Below are 17545 nucleotides of genomic sequence, written 5' to 3'. Positions count from 1 at the left end.
AAATTATCATGAAATCAATCCTTCACGCTTGCAGTCAGGGGTGGCAATTCGGGTCCAAATCAGGTTGGCGGGTCGGGTTCGGGTCAACAGACCCGCCAGAAAATCTGTTGACCCGAACCCCGACCCGCCAACCCGTGACGGGTCAGGTTTGCTGACCCGAACCCGAAGATTTCAGGTTTACGGGGCGGCGGGTCGACCCGAAATGACCCGAAACTTAATTTTAATTTATTAATTTATCACTGTAATTTCTAATAAAATCAATTTCTCACAAAACTAATTACATAATCAAGTAATAAAAATTTAAATAAATGATTCCAAATCAAATCTAAAATAAATTAAACACCGTAAAAGTGTTTTATCCCAAGCAAAATATAAAATAAATTAAAACAATATAAAAGTGAAAAATAATATAATATATTATTTGTCCAAGTATAATAATTTCAACTTCACACAAATTAAATAAATTCGTTTAGGATTAAGTAATTAATGCCTTTGAAAAAAAGAATAACTTAGTTTAGTTAGATAAAATTATTTTTATGTTTATTAAATTATTTTTAACTCGTAAACGGGTCATATCGGGTCATATCAGGTCACCACGGGTTGACCCGAAATCGACCGGTTATCTTTTCGGGTTCATCGGGTCCAACCCGATTCTGACCCGAATTCCCGAAACCTCAACCCAAACCCATTAATTTCGTGTTAGGCTCGTGCCGTGTTTTCAGGTCGTGTCGAAAATTGCCACCCCTAGTTGCGGTGATACATTTGCGCCGACAAATTTGAGCGACGATCCGGGCTTTGATCGAGCCGTACCGTTCCTGATTTGTCTCGCGCCTTCAGACCCGCCATCATGCTTCGACAAGAAGCAAAATATAAAGCAATCGTTCCGACGGAGCTAAATTACTACAGGATAAAGAACGAATAGGAAATTTGGATTTCGAAACAAAAAAGAGAGGGGTGCAACACGAGGACTTCCCAGGGGGTCACCCATCCTAGTACCACTCTCGCCCAAGCACGCTTAACTTCGGAGTTCTGATGGGATCCGGTGCATTAGTGCTGGTATGGTCGCACCCGCCATGTTCCTTTCGCTTTATTCTTTTAAACTACCCCGTCCTGCGAAGCAGTGTGGCTTTTCTAGACCGAAATTCATTTTAAGCGTCAATTCAAGCATTTTCCTCTTATCCTTTTATTTATTTACTTTATTTTTCTCTTTGTTATTGATTTGCACCCTGTTTTTTTCCCTCATCCCGCAACTCTAAATTATCATGAAATCAATCCTTCACGCTTGCAGTCAGGGGTGGCAATTCGGGTCCAAATCAGGTTGGCGGGTCGGGTTCGGGTCAACAGACCCGCCAGAAAATCTGTTGACCCGAACCCCGACCCGCCAACCCGTGACGGGTCAGGTATGCTGACCCGAACCCGAAGATTTCAGGTTTACGGGGCGGCGGGTCGACCCGAAATGACCCGAAACTTAATTTTAATTTATTAATTTATCACTGTAATTTCTAATAAAATCAATTTCTCACAAAACTAATTACATAATCAAGTAATAAAAATTTAAATAAATGATTCCAAATCAAATCTAAAATAAATTAAACACCGTAAAAGTGTTTTATCCCAAGCAAAATATAAAATAAATTAAAACAATATAAAAGTAAAAAATAATATAATATATTATTTGTCCAAGTATAATAATTTCAACTTCACACAAATTAAATAAATTCGTTTAGGATTAAGTAATTAATGCCTTTGAAAAAAAGAATAACTTAGTTTAGTTAGATAAAATTATTTTTATGTTTATTAAATTATTTTTAACTCGTAAACGGGTCATATCGGGTCATATCAGGTCACCACGGGTTGACCCGAAATCGACCGGTTTTCTTTTCGGGTTCATCGGGTCCAACCGGATTCTGACCCGAATTCCCGAAACCTCAACCCAAACCCATTAATTTCGTGTTAGGCTCGTATCGTGTTTTCAGGTCGTGTCGAAAATTGCCACCCCTAGTTGCGGTGATACATTTGCGCCGACAAATTTGAGCGACGATCCGGGCTTTGATCGAGCCGTACCGTTCCTGATTTGTCTCGCGCCTTCAGACCCGCCTTCATGCTTCGACAAGAAGCAAAATATAAAGCAATCGTTCCGACGGAGCTAAATTACTACAGGATAAAGAACGAATAGGAAATTTGGATTTCGAAACAAAAAAGAGAGGGGTGCAACACGAGGACTTCGCAGGGGGTCACCCATCCTAGTACCACTCTCGCCCAAGCACGCTTAACTTCGGAGTTCTGATGGGATCCGGTGCATTAGTGCTGGTATGGTCGCACCCGCCATGTTCCTTTCGCTTTATTCTTTTAAACTACCCCGTCCTGCGAAGCAGTGTGGCTTTTCTAGACCGAAATTCATTTTAAGCGTCAATTCAAGCATTTTCCTCTTATCCTTTTATTTATTTACTTTATTTTTCTTTTTGTTATTGATTTGCACCCTGTTTTTTTCCCTCATCCCGCAACTCTAAATTATCATGAAATCAATCCTTCACGCTTGCAGTCAGGGGTGGCAATTCGGGTCCAAATCAGGTTGGCGGGTCGGGTTCGGGTCAACAGACCCGCCAGAAAATCTGTTGACCCGAACCCCGACCCGCCAACCCGTGACGGGTCAGGTTTGCTGACCCGAACCCGAAGATTTCAGGTTTACGGGGCGGCGGGTCGACCCGAAATGACCCGAAACTTAATTTTAATTTATTAATTTATCACTGTAATTTCTAATAAAATCAATTTCTCACAAAACTAATTACATAATCAAGTAATAAAAATTTAAATAAATGATTCCAAATCAAATCTAAAATAAATTAAACACCGTAAAAGTGTTTTATCCCAAGCAAAATATAAAATAAATTAAAACAATATAAAAGTGAAAAATAATATAATATATTATTTGTCCAAGTATAATAATTTCAACTTCACACAAATTAAATAAATTCGTTTAGGATTAAGTAATTAATGCCTTTGAAAAAAAGAATAACTTAGTTTAGTTAGATAAAATTATTTTTATGTTTATTAAATTATTTTTAACTCGTAAACGGGTCATATCGGGTCATATCAGGTCACCACGGGTTGACCCGAAATCGACCGGTTATCTTTTCGGGTTCATCGGGTCCAACCCGATTCTGACCCGAATTCCCGAAACCTCAACCCAAACCCATTAATTTCGTGTTAGGCTCGTGTCGTGTTTTCAGGTCGTGTCGAAAATTGCCACCCCTAGTTGCGGTGATACATTTGCGCCGACAAATTTGAGCGACGATCCGGGCTTTGATCGAGCCGTACCGTTCCTGATTTGTCTCGCGCCTTCAGACCCGCCATCATGCTTCGACAAGAAGCAAAATATAAAGCAATCGTTCCGACGGAGCTAAATTACTACAGGATAAAGAACGAATAGGAAATTTGGATTTCGAAACAAAAAAGAGAGGGGTGCAACACGAGGACTTCCCAGGGGGTCACCCATCCTAGTACTACTCTCGCCCAAGCACGCTTAACTTCGGAGTTCTGATGGGATCCGGTGCATTAGTGCTGGTATGGTCGCACCAGCCATGTTCCTTTCGCTTTATTCTTTTAAACTACCCCGTCCTGCGAAGCAGTGTGGCTTTTCTTGACCGAAATTCATTTTAAGCGTCAATTCAAGCATTTTCCTCTTATCCTTTTATTTATTTACTTTATTTTTCTCTTTGTTATTGATTTGCACCCTGTTTTTTTCCCTCATCCCGCAACTCTAAATTATCATGAAATCAATCCTTCACGCTTGCAGTCAGGGGTGGCAATTCGGGTCCAAATCAGGTTGGCGGGTCGGGTTCGGGTCAACAGACCCGCCAGAAAATCTGTTGACCCGAACCCCGACCCGCCAACCCGTGACGGGTCAGGTATGCTGACCCGAACCCGAAGATTTCAGGTTTACGGGGCGGCGGGTCGACCCGAAATGACCCGAAACTTAATTTTAATTTATTAATTTATCACTGTAATTTCTAATAAAATCAATTTCTCACAAAACTAATTACATAATCAAGTAATAAAAATTTAAATAAATGATTCCAAATCAAATCTAAAATAAATTAAACACCGTAAAAGTGTTTTATCCCAAGCAAAATATAAAATAAATTAAAACAACATAAAAGTGAAAAATAATATAATATATTATTTGTCCAAGTATAATAATTTCAACTTCACACAAATTAAATAAATTCGTTTAGGATTAAGTAATTAATGCCTTTGAAAAAAAGAATAACTTAGTTTAGTTAGATAAAATTATTTTTATGTTTATTAAATTATTTTTAACTCGTAAACGGGTCATATCGGGTCATATCAGGTCACCACGGGTTGACCCGAAATCGACCGGTTATCTTTTCGGGTTCATCGGGTCCAACCCGATTCTGACCCGAATTCCCGAAACCTCAACCCAAACCCATTAATTTCGTGTTAGGCTCGTGTTGTGTTTTCAGGTCGTGTCGAAAATTGCCACCCCTAGTTGCGGTGATACATTTGCGCCGACAAATTTGAGCGACGATCCGGGCTTTGATCGAGCCGTACCGTTCCTGATTTGTCTCGCGCCTTCAGACCCGCCTTCATGCTTCGACAAGAAGCAAAATATAAAGCAATCGTTCCGACGGAGCTAAATTACTACAGGATAAAGAACGAATAGGAAATTTGGATTTCGAAACAAAAAAGAGAGGGGTGCAACACGAGGACTTCCCAGGGGGTCACCCATCCTAGTACTACTCTCGCCCAAGCACGCTTAACTTCGGAGTTCTGATGGGATCCGGTGCATTAGTGCTGGTATGGTCGCACCAGCCATGTTCCTTTCGCTTTATTCTTTTAAACTACCCCGTCCTGCGAAGCAGTGTGGCTTTTCTTGACCGAAATTCATTTTAAGCGTCAATTCAAGCATTTTCCTCTTATCCTTTTATTTATTTACTTTATTTTTCTCTTTGTTATTGATTTGCACCCTGTTTTTTTCCCTCATCCCGCAACTCTAAATTATCATGAAATCAATCCTTCACGCTTGCAGTCAGGGGTGGCAATTCGGGTCCAAATCAGGTTGGCGGGTCGGGTTCGGGTCAACAGACCCGCCAGAAAATCTGTTGACCCGAACCCCGACCCGCCAACCCGTGACGGGTCAGGTATGCTGACCCGAACCCGAAGATTTCAGGTTTACGGGGCGGCGGGTCGACCCGAAATGACCCGAAACTTAATTTTAATTTATTAATTTATCACTGTAATTTCTAATAAAATCAATTTCTCACAAAACTAATTACATAATCAAGTAATAAAAATTTAAATAAATGATTCCAAATCAAATCTAAAATAAATTAAACACCGTAAAAGTGTTTTATCCCAAGCAAAATATAAAATAAATTAAAACAATATAAAAGTGAAAAATAATATAATATATTATTTGTCCAAGTATAATAATTTCAACTTCACACAAATTAAATAAATTCGTTTAGGATTAAGTAATTAATGCCTTTGAAAAAAAGAATAACTTAGTTTAGTTAGATAAAATTATTTTTATGTTTATTAAATTATTTTTAACTCGTAAACGGGTCATATCGGGTCATATCAGGTCACCACGGGTTGACCCGAAATCGACCGGTTTTCTTTTCGGGTTCATCGGGTCCAACCGGATTCTGACCCGAATTCCCGAAACCTCAACCCAAACCCATTAATTTCGTGTTAGGCTCGTATCGTGTTTTCAGGTCGTGTCGAAAATTGCCACCCCTAGTTGCGGTGATACATTTGCGCCGACAAATTTGAGCGACGATCCGGGCTTTGATCGAGCCGTACCGTTCCTGATTTGTCTCGCGCCTTCAGACCCGCCTTCATGTTTCGACAAGAAGCAAAATATAAAGCAATCGTTCCGACGGAGCTAAATTACTACAGGATAAAGAACGAATAGGAAATTTGGATTTCGAAACAAAAAAGAGAGGGGTGCAACACGAGGACTTCCCAGGGGGTCACCCATCCTAGTACCACTCTCGCCCAAGCACGCTTAACTTCGGAGTTCTGATGGGATCCGGTGCATTAGTGCTGGTATGGTCGCACCCGCCATGTTCCTTTCGCTTTATTCTTTTAAACTACCCCGTCCTGCGAAGCAGTGTGGCTTTTCTAGACCGAAATTCATTTTAAGCGTCAATTCAAGCATTTTCCTCTTATCCTTTTATTTATTTACTTTATTTTTCTTTTTGTTATTGATTTGCACCCTGTTTTTTTCCCTCATCCCGCAACTCTAAATTATCATGAAATCAATCCTTCACGCTTGCAGTCAGGGGTGGCAATTCGGGTCCAAATCAGGTTGGCGGGTCGGGTTCGGGTCAACAGACCCGCCAGAAAATCTGTTGACCCGAACCCCGACCCGCCAACCCGTGACGGGTCAGGTATGCTGACCCGAACCCGAAGATTTCAGGTTTACGGGGCGGCGGGTCGACCCGAAATGACCCGAAACTTAATTTTAATTTATTAATTTATCACTGTAATTTCTAATAAAATCAATTTCTCACAAAACTAATTACATAATCAAGTAATAAAAATTTAAATAAATGATTCCAAATCAAATCTAAAATAAATTAAACACCGTAAAAGTGTTTTATCCCAAGCAAAATATAAAATAAATTAAAACAACATAAAAGTGAAAAATAATATAATATATTATTTGTCCAAGTATAATAATTTCAACTTCACACAAATTAAATAAATTCGTTTAGGATTAAGTAATTAATGCCTTTGAAAAAAAGAATAACTTAGTTTAGTTAGATAAAATTATTTTTATGTTTATTAAATTATTTTTAACTCGTAAACGGGTCATATCGGGTCATATCAGGTCACCACGGGTTGACCCGAAATCGACCGGTTATCTTTTCGGGTTCATCGGGTCCAACCCGATTCTGACCCGAATTCCCGAAACCTCAACCCAAACCCATTAATTTCGTGTTAGGCTCGTGTCGTGTTTTCAGGTCGTGTCGAAAATTGCCACCCCTAGTTGCGGTGATACATTTGCGCCGACAAATTTGAGCGACGATCCGGGCTTTGATCGAGCCGTACCGTTCCTGATTTGTCTCGCGCCTTCAGACCCGCCTTCATGCTTCGACAAGAAGCAAAATATAAAGCAATCGTTCCGACGGAGCTAAATTACTACAGGATAAAGAACGAATAGGAAATTTGGATTTCGAAACAAAAAAGAGAGGGGTGCAACACGAGGACTTCCCAGGGGGTCACCCATCCTAGTACTACTCTCGCCCAAGCACGCTTAACTTCGGAGTTCTGATGGGATCCGGTGCATTAGTGCTGGTATGGTCGCACCAGCCATGTTCCTTTCGCTTTATTCTTTTAAACTACCCCGTCCTGCGAAGCAGTGTGGCTTTTCTTGACCGAAATTCATTTTAAGCGTCAATTCAAGCATTTTCCTCTTATCCTTTTATTTATTTACTTTATTTTTCTCTTTGTTATTGATTTGCACCCTGTTTTTTTCCCTCATCCCGCAACTCTAAATTATCATGAAATCAATCCTTCACGCTTGCAGTCAGGGGTGGCAATTCGGGTCCAAATCAGGTTGGCGGGTCGGGTTCGGGTCAACAGACCCGCCAGAAAATCTGTTGACCCGAACCCCGACCCGCCAACCCGTGACGGGTCAGGTATGCTGACCCGAACCCGAAGATTTCAGGTTTACGGGGCGGCGGGTCGACCCGAAATGACCCGAAACTTAATTTTAATTTATTAATTTATCACTGTAATTTCTAATAAAATCAATTTCTCACAAAACTAATTACATAATCAAGTAATAAAAATTTAAATAAATGATTCCAAATCAAATCTAAAATAAATTAAACACCGTAAAAGTGTTTTATCCCAAGCAAAATATAAAATAAATTAAAACAATATAAAAGTGAAAAATAATATAATATATTATTTGTCCAAGTATAATAATTTCAACTTCACACAAATTAAATAAATTCGTTTAGGATTAAGTAATTAATGCCTTTGAAAAAAAGAATAACTTAGTTTAGTCAGATAAAATTATTTTTATGTTTATTAAATTATTTTTAACTCGTAAACGGGTCATATCGGGTCATATCAGGTCACCACGGGTTGACCCGAAATCGACCGGTTTTCTTTTCGGGTTCATCGGGTCCAACCGGATTCTGACCCGAATTCCCGAAACCTCAACCCAAACCCATTAATTTCGTGTTAGGCTCGTATCGTGTTTTCAGGTCGTGTCGAAAATTGCCACCCCTAGTTGCGGTGATACATTTGCGCCGACAAATTTGAGCGACGATCCGGGCTTTGATCGAGCCGTACCGTTCCTGATTTGTCTCGCGCCTTCAGACCCGCCTTCATGCTTCGACAAGAAGCAAAATATAAAGCAATCGTTCCGACGGAGCTAAATTACTACAGGATAAAGAACGAATAGGAAATTTGGATTTCGAAACAAAAAAGAGAGGGGTGCAACACGAGGACTTCCCAGGGGGTCACCCATCCTAGTACTACTCTCGCCCAAGCACGCTTAACTTCGGAGTTCTGATGGGATCCGGTGCATTAGTGCTGGTATGGTCGCACCAGCCATGTTCCTTTCGCTTTATTCTTTTAAACTACCCCGTCCTGCGAAGCAGTGTGGCTTTTCTTGACCGAAATTCATTTTAAGCGTCAATTCAAGCATTTTCCTCTTATCCTTTTATTTATTTACTTTATTTTTCTCTTTGTTATTGATTTGCACCCTGTTTTTTTCCCTCATCCCGCAACTCTAAATTATCATGAAATCAATCCTTCACGCTTGCAGTCAGGGGTGGCAATTCGGGTCCAAATCAGGTTGGCGGGTCGGGTTCGGGTCAACAGACCCGCCAGAAAATCTGTTGACCCGAACCCCGACCCGCCAACCCGTGACGGGTCAGGTATGCTGACCCGAACCCGAAGATTTCAGGTTTACGGGGCGGCGGGTCGACCCGAAATGACCCGAAACTTAATTTTAATTTATTAATTTATCACTGTAATTTCTAATAAAATCAATTTCTCACAAAACTAATTACATAATCAAGTAATAAAAATTTAAATAAATGATTCCAAATCAAATCTAAAATAAATTAAACACCGTAAAAGTGTTTTATCCCAAGCAAAATATAAAATAAATTAAAACAATATAAAAGTGAAAAATAATATAATATATTATTTGTCCAAGTATAATAATTTCAACTTCACACAAATTAAATAAATTCGTTTAGGATTAAGTAATTAATGCCTTTGAAAAAAAGAATAACTTAGTTTAGTTAGATAAAATTATTTTTATGTTTATTAAATTATTTTTAACTCGTAAACGGGTCATATCGGGTCATATCAGGTCACCACGGGTTGACCCGAAATCGACCGGTTTTCTTTTCGGGTTCATCGGGTCCAACCGGATTCTGACCCGAATTCCCGAAACCTCAACCCAAACCCATTAATTTCGTGTTAGGCTCGTATCGTGTTTTCAGGTCGTGTCGAAAATTGCCACCCCTAGTTGCGGTGATACATTTGCGCCGACAAATTTGAGCGACGATCCGGGCTTTGATCGAGCCGTACCGTTCCTGATTTGTCTCGCGCCTTCAGACCCGCCTTCATGCTTCGACAAGAAGCAAAATATAAAGCAATCGTTCCGACGGAGCTAAATTACTACAGGATAAAGAACGAATAGGAAATTTGGATTTCGAAACAAAAAAGAGAGGGGTGCAACACGAGGACTTCGCAGGGGGTCACCCATCCTAGTACCACTCTCGCCCAAGCACGCTTAACTTCGGAGTTCTGATGGGATCCGGTGCATTAGTGCTGGTATGGTCGCACCCGCCATGTTCCTTTCGCTTTATTCTTTTAAACTACCCCGTCCTGCGAAGCAGTGTGGCTTTTCTAGACCGAAATTCATTTTAAGCGTCAATTCAAGCATTTTCCTCTTATCCTTTTATTTATTTACTTTATTTTTCTTTTTGTTATTGATTTGCACCCTGTTTTTTTCCCTCATCCCGCAACTCTAAATTATCATGAAATCAATCCTTCACGCTTGCAGTCAGGGGTGGCAATTCGGGTCCAAATCAGGTTGGCGGGTCGGGTTCGGGTCAACAGACCCGCCAGAAAATCTGTTGACCCGAACCCCGACCCGCCAACCCGTGACGGGTCAGGTATGCTGACCCGAACCCGAAGATTTCAGGTTTACGGGGCGGCGGGTCGACCCGAAATGACCCGAAACTTAATTTTAATTTATTAATTTATCACTGTAATTTCTAATAAAATCAATTTCTCACAAAACTAATTACATAATCAAGTAATAAAAATTTAAATAAATGATTCCAAATCAAATCTAAAATAAATTAAACACCGTAAAAGTGTTTTATCCCAAGCAAAATATAAAATAAATTAAAACAACATAAAAGTGAAAAATAATATAATATATTATTTGTCCAAGTATAATAATTTCAACTTCACACAAATTAAATAAATTCGTTTAGTATTAAGTAATTAATGCCTTTGAAAAAAAGAATAACTTAGTTTAGTTAGATAAAATTATTTTTATGTTTATTAAATTATTTTTAACTCGTAAACGGGTCATATCGGGTCATATCAGGTCACCACGGGTTGACCCGAAATCGACCGGTTTTCTTTTCGGGTTCATCGGGTCCAACCGGATTCTGACCCGAATTCCCGAAACCTCAACCCAAACCCATTAATTTCGTGTTAGGCTCGTGTCGTGTTTTCAGGTCGTGTCGAAAATTGCCACCCCTAGTTGCGGTGATACATTTGCGCCGACAAATTTGAGCGACGATCCGGGCTTTGATCGAGCCGTACCGTTCCTGATTTGTCTCGCGCCTTCAGACCCGCCTTCATGCTTCGACAAGAAGCAAAATATAAAGCAATCGTTCCGACGGAGCTAAATTACTACAGGATAAAGAACGAATAGGAAATTTGGATTTCGAAACAAAAAAGAGAGGGGTGCAACACGAGGACTTCCCAGGGGGTCACCCATCCTAGTACCACTCTCGCCCAAGCACGCTTAACTTCGGAGTTCTGATGGGATCCGGTACATTAGTGCTGGTATGGTCGCACCCGCCATGTTCCTTTCGCTTTATTCTTTTAAACTACCCCGTCCTGCGAAGCAGTGTGGCTTTTCTAGACCGAAATTCATTTTAAGCGTCAATTCAAGCATTTTCCTCTTATCCTTTTATTTATTTACTTTATTTTTCTCTTTGTTATTGATTTGCACCCTGTTTTTTTCCCTCATCCCGCAACTCTAAATTATCATGAAATCAATCCTTCACGCTTGCAGTCAGGGGTGGCAATTCGGGTCCAAATCAGGTTGGCGGGTCGGGTTCGGGTCAACAGACCCGCCAGAAAATCTGTTGACCCGAACCCCGACCCGCCAACCCGTGACGGGTCAGGTATGCTGACCCGAACCCGAAGATTTCAGGTTTACGGGGCGGCGGGTCGACCCGAAATGACCCGAAACTTAATTTTAATTTATTAATTTATCACTGTAATTTCTAATAAAATCAATTTCTCACAAAACTAATTACATAATCAAGTAATAAAAATTTAAATAAATGATTCCAAATCAAATCTAAAATAAATTAAACACCGTAAAAGTGTTTTATCCCAAGCAAAATATAAAATAAATTAAAACAATATAAAAGTGAAAAATAATATAATATATTATTTGTCCAAGTATAATAATTTCAACTTCACACAAATTAAATAAATTCGTTTAGGATTAAGTAATTAATGCCTTTGAAAAAAAGAATAACTTAGTTTAGTTAGATAAAATTATTTTTATGTTTATTAAATTATTTTTAACTCGTAAACGGGTCATATCGGGTCATATCAGGTCACCACGGGTTGACCCGAAATCGACCGGTTTTCTTTTCGGGTTCATCGGGTCCAACCGGATTCTGACCCGAATTCCCGAAACCTCAACCCAAACCCATTAATTTCGTGTTAGACTCGTATCGTGTTTTCAGGTCGTGTCGAAAATTGCCACCCCTAGTTGCGGTGATACATTTGCGCCGACAAATTTGAGCGACGATCCGGGCTTTGATCGAGCCGTACCGTTCCTGATTTGTCTCGCGCCTTCAGACCCGCCTTCATGCTTCGACAAGAAGTAAAATATAAAGCAATCGTTCCGACGGAGCTAAATTACTACAGGATAAAGAACGAATAGGAAATTTGGATTTCGAAACAAAAAAGAGAGGGGTGCAACACGAGGACTTCGCAGGGGGTCACCCATCCTAGTACCACTCTCGCCCAAGCACGCTTAACTTCGGAGTTCTGATGGGATCCGGTGCATTAGTGCTGGTATGGTCGCACCCGCCATGTTCCTTTCGCTTTATTCTTTTAAACTACCCCGTCCTGCGAAGCAGTGTGGCTTTTCTAGACCGAAATTCATTTTAAGCGTCAATTCAAGCATTTTCCTCTTATCCTTTTATTTATTTACTTTATTTTTCTTTTTGTTATTGATTTGCACCCTGTTTTTTTCCCTCATCCCGCAACTCTAAATTATCATGAAATCAATCCTTCACGCTTGCAGTCAGGGGTGGCAATTCGGGTCCAAATCAGGTTGGCGGGTCGGGTTCGGGTCAACAGACCCGCCATAAAATCTGTTGACCCGAACCCCGACCCGCCAACCCGTGACGGGTCAGGTATGCTGACCCGAACCCGAAGATTTCAGGTTTACGGGGCGGCGGGTCGACCCGAAATGACCCGAAACTTAATTTTAATTTATTAATTTATCACTGTAATTTCTAATAAAATCAATTTCTCACAAAACTAATTACATAATCAAGTAATAAAAATTTAAATAAATGATTCCAAATCAAATCTAAAATAAATTAAACACCGTAAAAGTGTTTTATCCCAAGCAAAATATAAAATAAATTAAAACAATATAAAAGTGAAAAATAATATAATATATTATTTGTCCAAGTATAATAATTTCAACTTCACACAAATTAAATAAATTCGTTTAGGATTAAGTAATTAATGCCTTTGAAAAAAAGAATAACTTAGTTTAGTTAGATAAAATTATTTTTATGTTTATTAAATTATTTTTAACTCGTAAACGGGTCATATCGGGTCATATCAGGTCACCACGGGTTGACCCGAAATCGACCGGTTATCTTTTCGGGTTCATCGGGTCCAACCCGATTCTGACCCGAATTCCCGAAACCTCAACCCAAACCCATTAATTTCGTGTTAGGCTCGTGTCGTGTTTTCAGGTCGTGTCGAAAATTGCCACCCCTAGTTGCGGTGATACATTTGCGCCGACAAATTTGAGCGACGATCCGGGCTTTGATCGAGCCGTACCGTTCCTGATTTGTCTCGCGCCTTCAGACCCGCCTTCATGCTTCGACAAGAAGCAAAATATAAAGCAATCGTTCCGACGGAGCTAAATTACTACAGGATAAAGAACGAATAGGAAATTTGGATTTCGAAACAAAAAAGAGAGGGGTGCAACACGAGGACTTCCCAGGGGGTCACCCATCCTAGTACCACTCTCGCCCAAGCACGCTTAACTTCGGAGTTCTGATGGGATCCGGTGCATTAGTGCTGGTATGGTCGCACCCGCCATGTTCCTTTCGCTTTATTCTTTTAAACTACCCCGTCCTGCGAAGCAGTGTGGCTTTTCTAGACCGAAATTCATTTTAAGCGTCAATTCAAGCATTTTCCTCTTATCCTTTTATTTATTTACTTTATTTTTCTCTTTGTTATTGATTTGCACCCTGTTTTTTTCCCTCATCCCGCAACTCTAAATTATCATGAAATCAATCCTTCACGCTTGCAGTCAGGGGTGGCAATTCGGGTCCAAATCAGGTTGGCGGGTCGGGTTCGGGTCAACAGACCCGCCAGAAAATCTGTTGACCCGAACCCCGACCCGCCAACCCGTGACGGGTCAGGTATGCTGACCCGAACCCGAAGATTTCAGGTTTACGGGGCGGCGGGTCGACCCGAAATGACCCGAAACTTAATTTTAATTTATTAATTTATCACTGTAATTTCTAATAAAATCAATTTCTCACAAAACTAATTACATAATCAAGTAATAAAAATTTAAATAAATGATTCCAAATCAAATCTAAAATAAATTAAACACCGTAAAAGTGTTTTATCCCAAGCAAAATATAAAATAAATTAAAACAATATAAAAGTGAAAAATAATATAATATATTATTTGTCCAAGTATAATAATTTCAACTTCACACAAATTAAATAAATTCGTTTAGGATTAAGTAATTAATGCCTTTGAAAAAAAGAATAACTTAGTTTAGTTAGATAAAATTATTTTTATGTTTATTAAATTATTTTTAACTCGTAAACGGGTCATATCGGGTCATATCAGGTCACCACGGGTTGACCCGAAATCGACCGGTTTTCTTTTCGGGTTCATCGGGTCCAACCGGATTCTGATCCGAATTCCCGAAACCTCAACCCAAACCCATTAATTTCGTGTTAGGCTCGTATCGTGTTTTCAGGTCGTGTCGAAAATTGCCACCCCTAGTTGCGGTGATACATTTGCGCCGACAAATTTGAGCGACGATCCGGGCTTTGATCGAGCCGTACCGTTCCTGATTTGTCTCGCGCCTTCAGACCCGCCTTCATGCTTCGACAAGAAGCAAAATATAAAGCAATCGTTCCGACGGAGCTAAATTACTACAGGATAAAGAACGAATAGGAAATTTGGATTTCGAAACAAAAAAGAGAGGGGTGCAACACGAGGACTTCCCAGGGGGTCACCCATCCTAGTACCACTCTCGCCCAAGCACGCTTAACTTCGGAGTTCTGATGGGATCCGGTGCATTAGTGCTGGTATGGTCGCACCCGCCATGTTCCTTTCGCTTTATTCTTTTAAACTACCCCGTCCTGCGAAGCAGTGTGGCTTTTCTAGACCGAAATTCATTTTAAGCGTCAATTCAAGCATTTTCCTCTTATCCTTTTATTTATTTACTTTATTTTTCTTTTTGTTATTGATTTGCACCCTGTTTTTTTCCCTCATCCCGCAACTCTAAATTATCATGAAATCAATCCTTCACGCTTGCAGTCAGGGGTGGCAATTCGGGTCCAAATCAGGTTGGCGGGTCGGGTTCGGGTCAACAGACCCGCCAGAAAATCTGTTGACCCGAACCCCGACCCGCCAACCCGTGACGGGTCAGGTATGCTGACCCGAACCCGAAGATTTCAGGTTTACGGGGCGGCGGGTCGACCCGAAATGACCCGAAACTTAATTTTAATTTATTAATTTATCACTGTAATTTCTAATAAAATCAATTTCTCACAAAACTAATTACATAATCAAGTAATAAAAATTTAAATAAATGATTCCAAATCAAATCTAAAATAAATTAAACACCGTAAAAGTGTTTTATCCCAAGCAAAATATAAAATAAATTAAAACAATATAAAAGTGAAAAATAATATAATATATTATTTGTCCAAGTATAATAATTTCAACTTCACACAAATTAAATAAATTCGTTTAGGATTAAGTAATTAATGCCTTTGAAAAAAAGAATAACTTAGTTTAGTTAGATAAAATTATTTTTATGTTTATTAAATTATTTTTAACTCGTAAACGGGTCATATCGGGTCATATCAGGTCACCACGGGTTGACCCGAAATCGACCGGTTATCTTTTCGGGTTCATCGGGTCCAACCCGATTCTGACCCGAATTCCCGAAACCTCAACCCAAACCCATTAATTTCGTGTTAGGCTCGTGTCGTGTTTTCAGGTCGTGTCGAAAATTGCCACCCCTAGTTGCGGTGATACATTTGCGCCGACAAATTTGAGCGACGATCCGGGCTTTGATCGAGCCGTACCGTTCCTGATTTGTCTCGCGCCTTCAGACCCGCCTTCATGTTTCGACAAGAAGCAAAATATAAAGCAATCGTTCCGACGGAGCTAAATTACTACAGGATAAAGAACGAATAGGAAATTTGGATTTCGAAACAAAAAAGAGAGGGGTGCAACACGAGGACTTCCCAGGGGGTCACCCATCCTAGTACCACTCTCGCCCAAGCACGCTTAACTTCGGAGTTCTGATGGGATCCGGTGCATTAGTGCTGGTATGGTCGCACCCGCCATGTTCCTTTCGCTTTATTCTTTTAAACTACCCCGTCCTGCGAAGCAGTGTGGCTTTTCTAGACCGAAATTCATTTTAAGCGTCAATTCAAGCATTTTCCTCTTATCCTTTTATTTATTTACTTTATTTTTCTCTTTGTTATTGATTTGCACCCTGTTTTTTTCCCTCATCCCGCAACTCTAAATTATCATGAAATCAATCCTTCACGCTTGCAGTCAGGGGTGGCAATTCGGGTCCAAATCAGGTTGGCGGGTCGGGTTCGGGTCAACAGACCCGCCAGAAAATCTGTTGACCCGAACCCCGACCCGCCAACCCGTGACGGGTCAGGTATGCTGACCCGAACCCGAAGATTTCAGGTTTACGGGGCGGCGGGTCGACCCGAAATGACCCGAAACTTAATTTTAATTTATTAATTTATCACTGTAATTTCTAATAAAATCAATTTCTCACAAAACTAATTACATAATCAAGTAATAAAAATTTAAATAAATGATTCCAAATCAAATCTAAAATAAATTAAACACCGTAAAAGTGTTTTATCCCAAGCAAAATATAAAATAAATTAAAACAATATAAAAGTGAAAAATAATATAATATATTATTTGTCCAAGTATAATAATTTCAACTTCACACAAATTAAATAAATTCGTTTAGGATTAAGTAATTAATGCCTTTGAAAAAAAGAATAACTTAGTTTAGTTAGATAAAATTATTTTTATGTTTATTAAATTATTTTTAACTCGTAAACGGGTCATATCGGGTCATATCAGGTCACCACGGGTTGACCCGAAATCGACCGGTTATCTTTTCGGGTTCATCGGGTCCAACCCGATTCTGACCCGAATTCCCGAAACCTCAACCCAAACCCATTAATTTCGTGTTAGGCTCGTGTCGTGTTTTCAGGTCGTGTCGAAAATTGCCACCCCTAGTTGCGGTGATACATTTGCGCCGACAAATTTGAGCGACGATCCGGGCTTTGATCGAGCCGTACCGTTCCTGATTTGTCTCGCGCCTTCAGACCCGCCTTCATGCTTCGACAAGAAGCAAAATATAAAGCAATCGTTCCGACGGAGCTAAATTACTACAGGATAAAGAACGAATAGGAAATTTGGATTTCGAAACAAAAAAGAGAGGGGTGCAACACGAGGACTTCCCAGGGGGTCACCCATCCTAGTACTACTCTCGCCCAAGCACGCTTAACTTCGGAGTTCTGATGGGATCCGGTGCATTAGTGCTGGTATGGTCGCACCAGCCATGTTCCTTTCGCTTTATTCTTTTAAACTACCCCGTCCTGCGAAGCAGTGTGGCTTTTCTTGACCGAAATTCATTTTAAGCGTCAATTCAAGCATTTTCCTCTTATCCTTTTATTTATTTACTTTATTTTTCTCTTTGTTATTGATTTGCACCCTGTTTTTTTCCCTCAT

At 39.9% G+C, this 17545-nt stretch overlaps 14 non-coding genes across 14 annotated transcripts; all 14 read right to left on the bottom strand.

The window, feature by feature from the left end:
- Positions 1-951: 951 nt before the first annotated feature.
- On the bottom strand, positions 952-1070 carry LOC140030439 (5S ribosomal RNA). The gene has a single exon (XR_011834354.1). It is a non-coding gene; the product is annotated as a 5S ribosomal RNA (ribosomal RNA).
- A 1135-nt stretch (positions 1071-2205) lies between these two features.
- Positions 2206-2324, bottom strand: LOC140031003 (5S ribosomal RNA). The gene has a single exon (XR_011834924.1). It is a non-coding gene; the product is annotated as a 5S ribosomal RNA (ribosomal RNA).
- A 1135-nt stretch (positions 2325-3459) lies between these two features.
- LOC140030025 (5S ribosomal RNA) lies at positions 3460-3578 on the bottom strand. The gene has a single exon (XR_011833939.1). It is a non-coding gene; the product is annotated as a 5S ribosomal RNA (ribosomal RNA).
- A 1135-nt stretch (positions 3579-4713) lies between these two features.
- Positions 4714-4832, bottom strand: LOC140030024 (5S ribosomal RNA). The gene has a single exon (XR_011833938.1). It is a non-coding gene; the product is annotated as a 5S ribosomal RNA (ribosomal RNA).
- Positions 4833-5967: 1135 nt separating this feature from the next.
- LOC140030438 (5S ribosomal RNA) lies at positions 5968-6086 on the bottom strand. The gene has a single exon (XR_011834353.1). It is a non-coding gene; the product is annotated as a 5S ribosomal RNA (ribosomal RNA).
- Positions 6087-7221: 1135 nt separating this feature from the next.
- Positions 7222-7340, bottom strand: LOC140030023 (5S ribosomal RNA). The gene has a single exon (XR_011833937.1). It is a non-coding gene; the product is annotated as a 5S ribosomal RNA (ribosomal RNA).
- A 1135-nt stretch (positions 7341-8475) lies between these two features.
- LOC140030022 (5S ribosomal RNA) lies at positions 8476-8594 on the bottom strand. Its single transcript, XR_011833936.1, has one exon. It is a non-coding gene; the product is annotated as a 5S ribosomal RNA (ribosomal RNA).
- Positions 8595-9729: 1135 nt separating this feature from the next.
- Positions 9730-9848, bottom strand: LOC140031002 (5S ribosomal RNA). The gene has a single exon (XR_011834923.1). It is a non-coding gene; the product is annotated as a 5S ribosomal RNA (ribosomal RNA).
- A 1135-nt stretch (positions 9849-10983) lies between these two features.
- Positions 10984-11102, bottom strand: LOC140030865 (5S ribosomal RNA). The gene has a single exon (XR_011834784.1). It is a non-coding gene; the product is annotated as a 5S ribosomal RNA (ribosomal RNA).
- Positions 11103-12237: 1135 nt separating this feature from the next.
- Positions 12238-12356, bottom strand: LOC140031001 (5S ribosomal RNA). Its single transcript, XR_011834922.1, has one exon. It is a non-coding gene; the product is annotated as a 5S ribosomal RNA (ribosomal RNA).
- Positions 12357-13491: 1135 nt separating this feature from the next.
- On the bottom strand, positions 13492-13610 carry LOC140030436 (5S ribosomal RNA). Its single transcript, XR_011834351.1, has one exon. It is a non-coding gene; the product is annotated as a 5S ribosomal RNA (ribosomal RNA).
- Positions 13611-14745: 1135 nt separating this feature from the next.
- On the bottom strand, positions 14746-14864 carry LOC140030435 (5S ribosomal RNA). Its single transcript, XR_011834350.1, has one exon. It is a non-coding gene; the product is annotated as a 5S ribosomal RNA (ribosomal RNA).
- A 1135-nt stretch (positions 14865-15999) lies between these two features.
- Positions 16000-16118, bottom strand: LOC140030434 (5S ribosomal RNA). The gene has a single exon (XR_011834349.1). It is a non-coding gene; the product is annotated as a 5S ribosomal RNA (ribosomal RNA).
- A 1135-nt stretch (positions 16119-17253) lies between these two features.
- LOC140030021 (5S ribosomal RNA) lies at positions 17254-17372 on the bottom strand. Its single transcript, XR_011833935.1, has one exon. It is a non-coding gene; the product is annotated as a 5S ribosomal RNA (ribosomal RNA).
- Positions 17373-17545: the final 173 nt, after the last annotated feature.

The sequence above is a fragment of the Coffea arabica genome, chromosome 11e (assembly GCF_036785885.1).
Source record: "Coffea arabica cultivar ET-39 chromosome 11e, Coffea Arabica ET-39 HiFi, whole genome shotgun sequence".
NCBI classification, from domain to species: Eukaryota; Viridiplantae; Streptophyta; class Magnoliopsida; order Gentianales; family Rubiaceae; genus Coffea; species Coffea arabica.
This window is presented reverse-complemented; position numbering and strand designations above follow the sequence as displayed.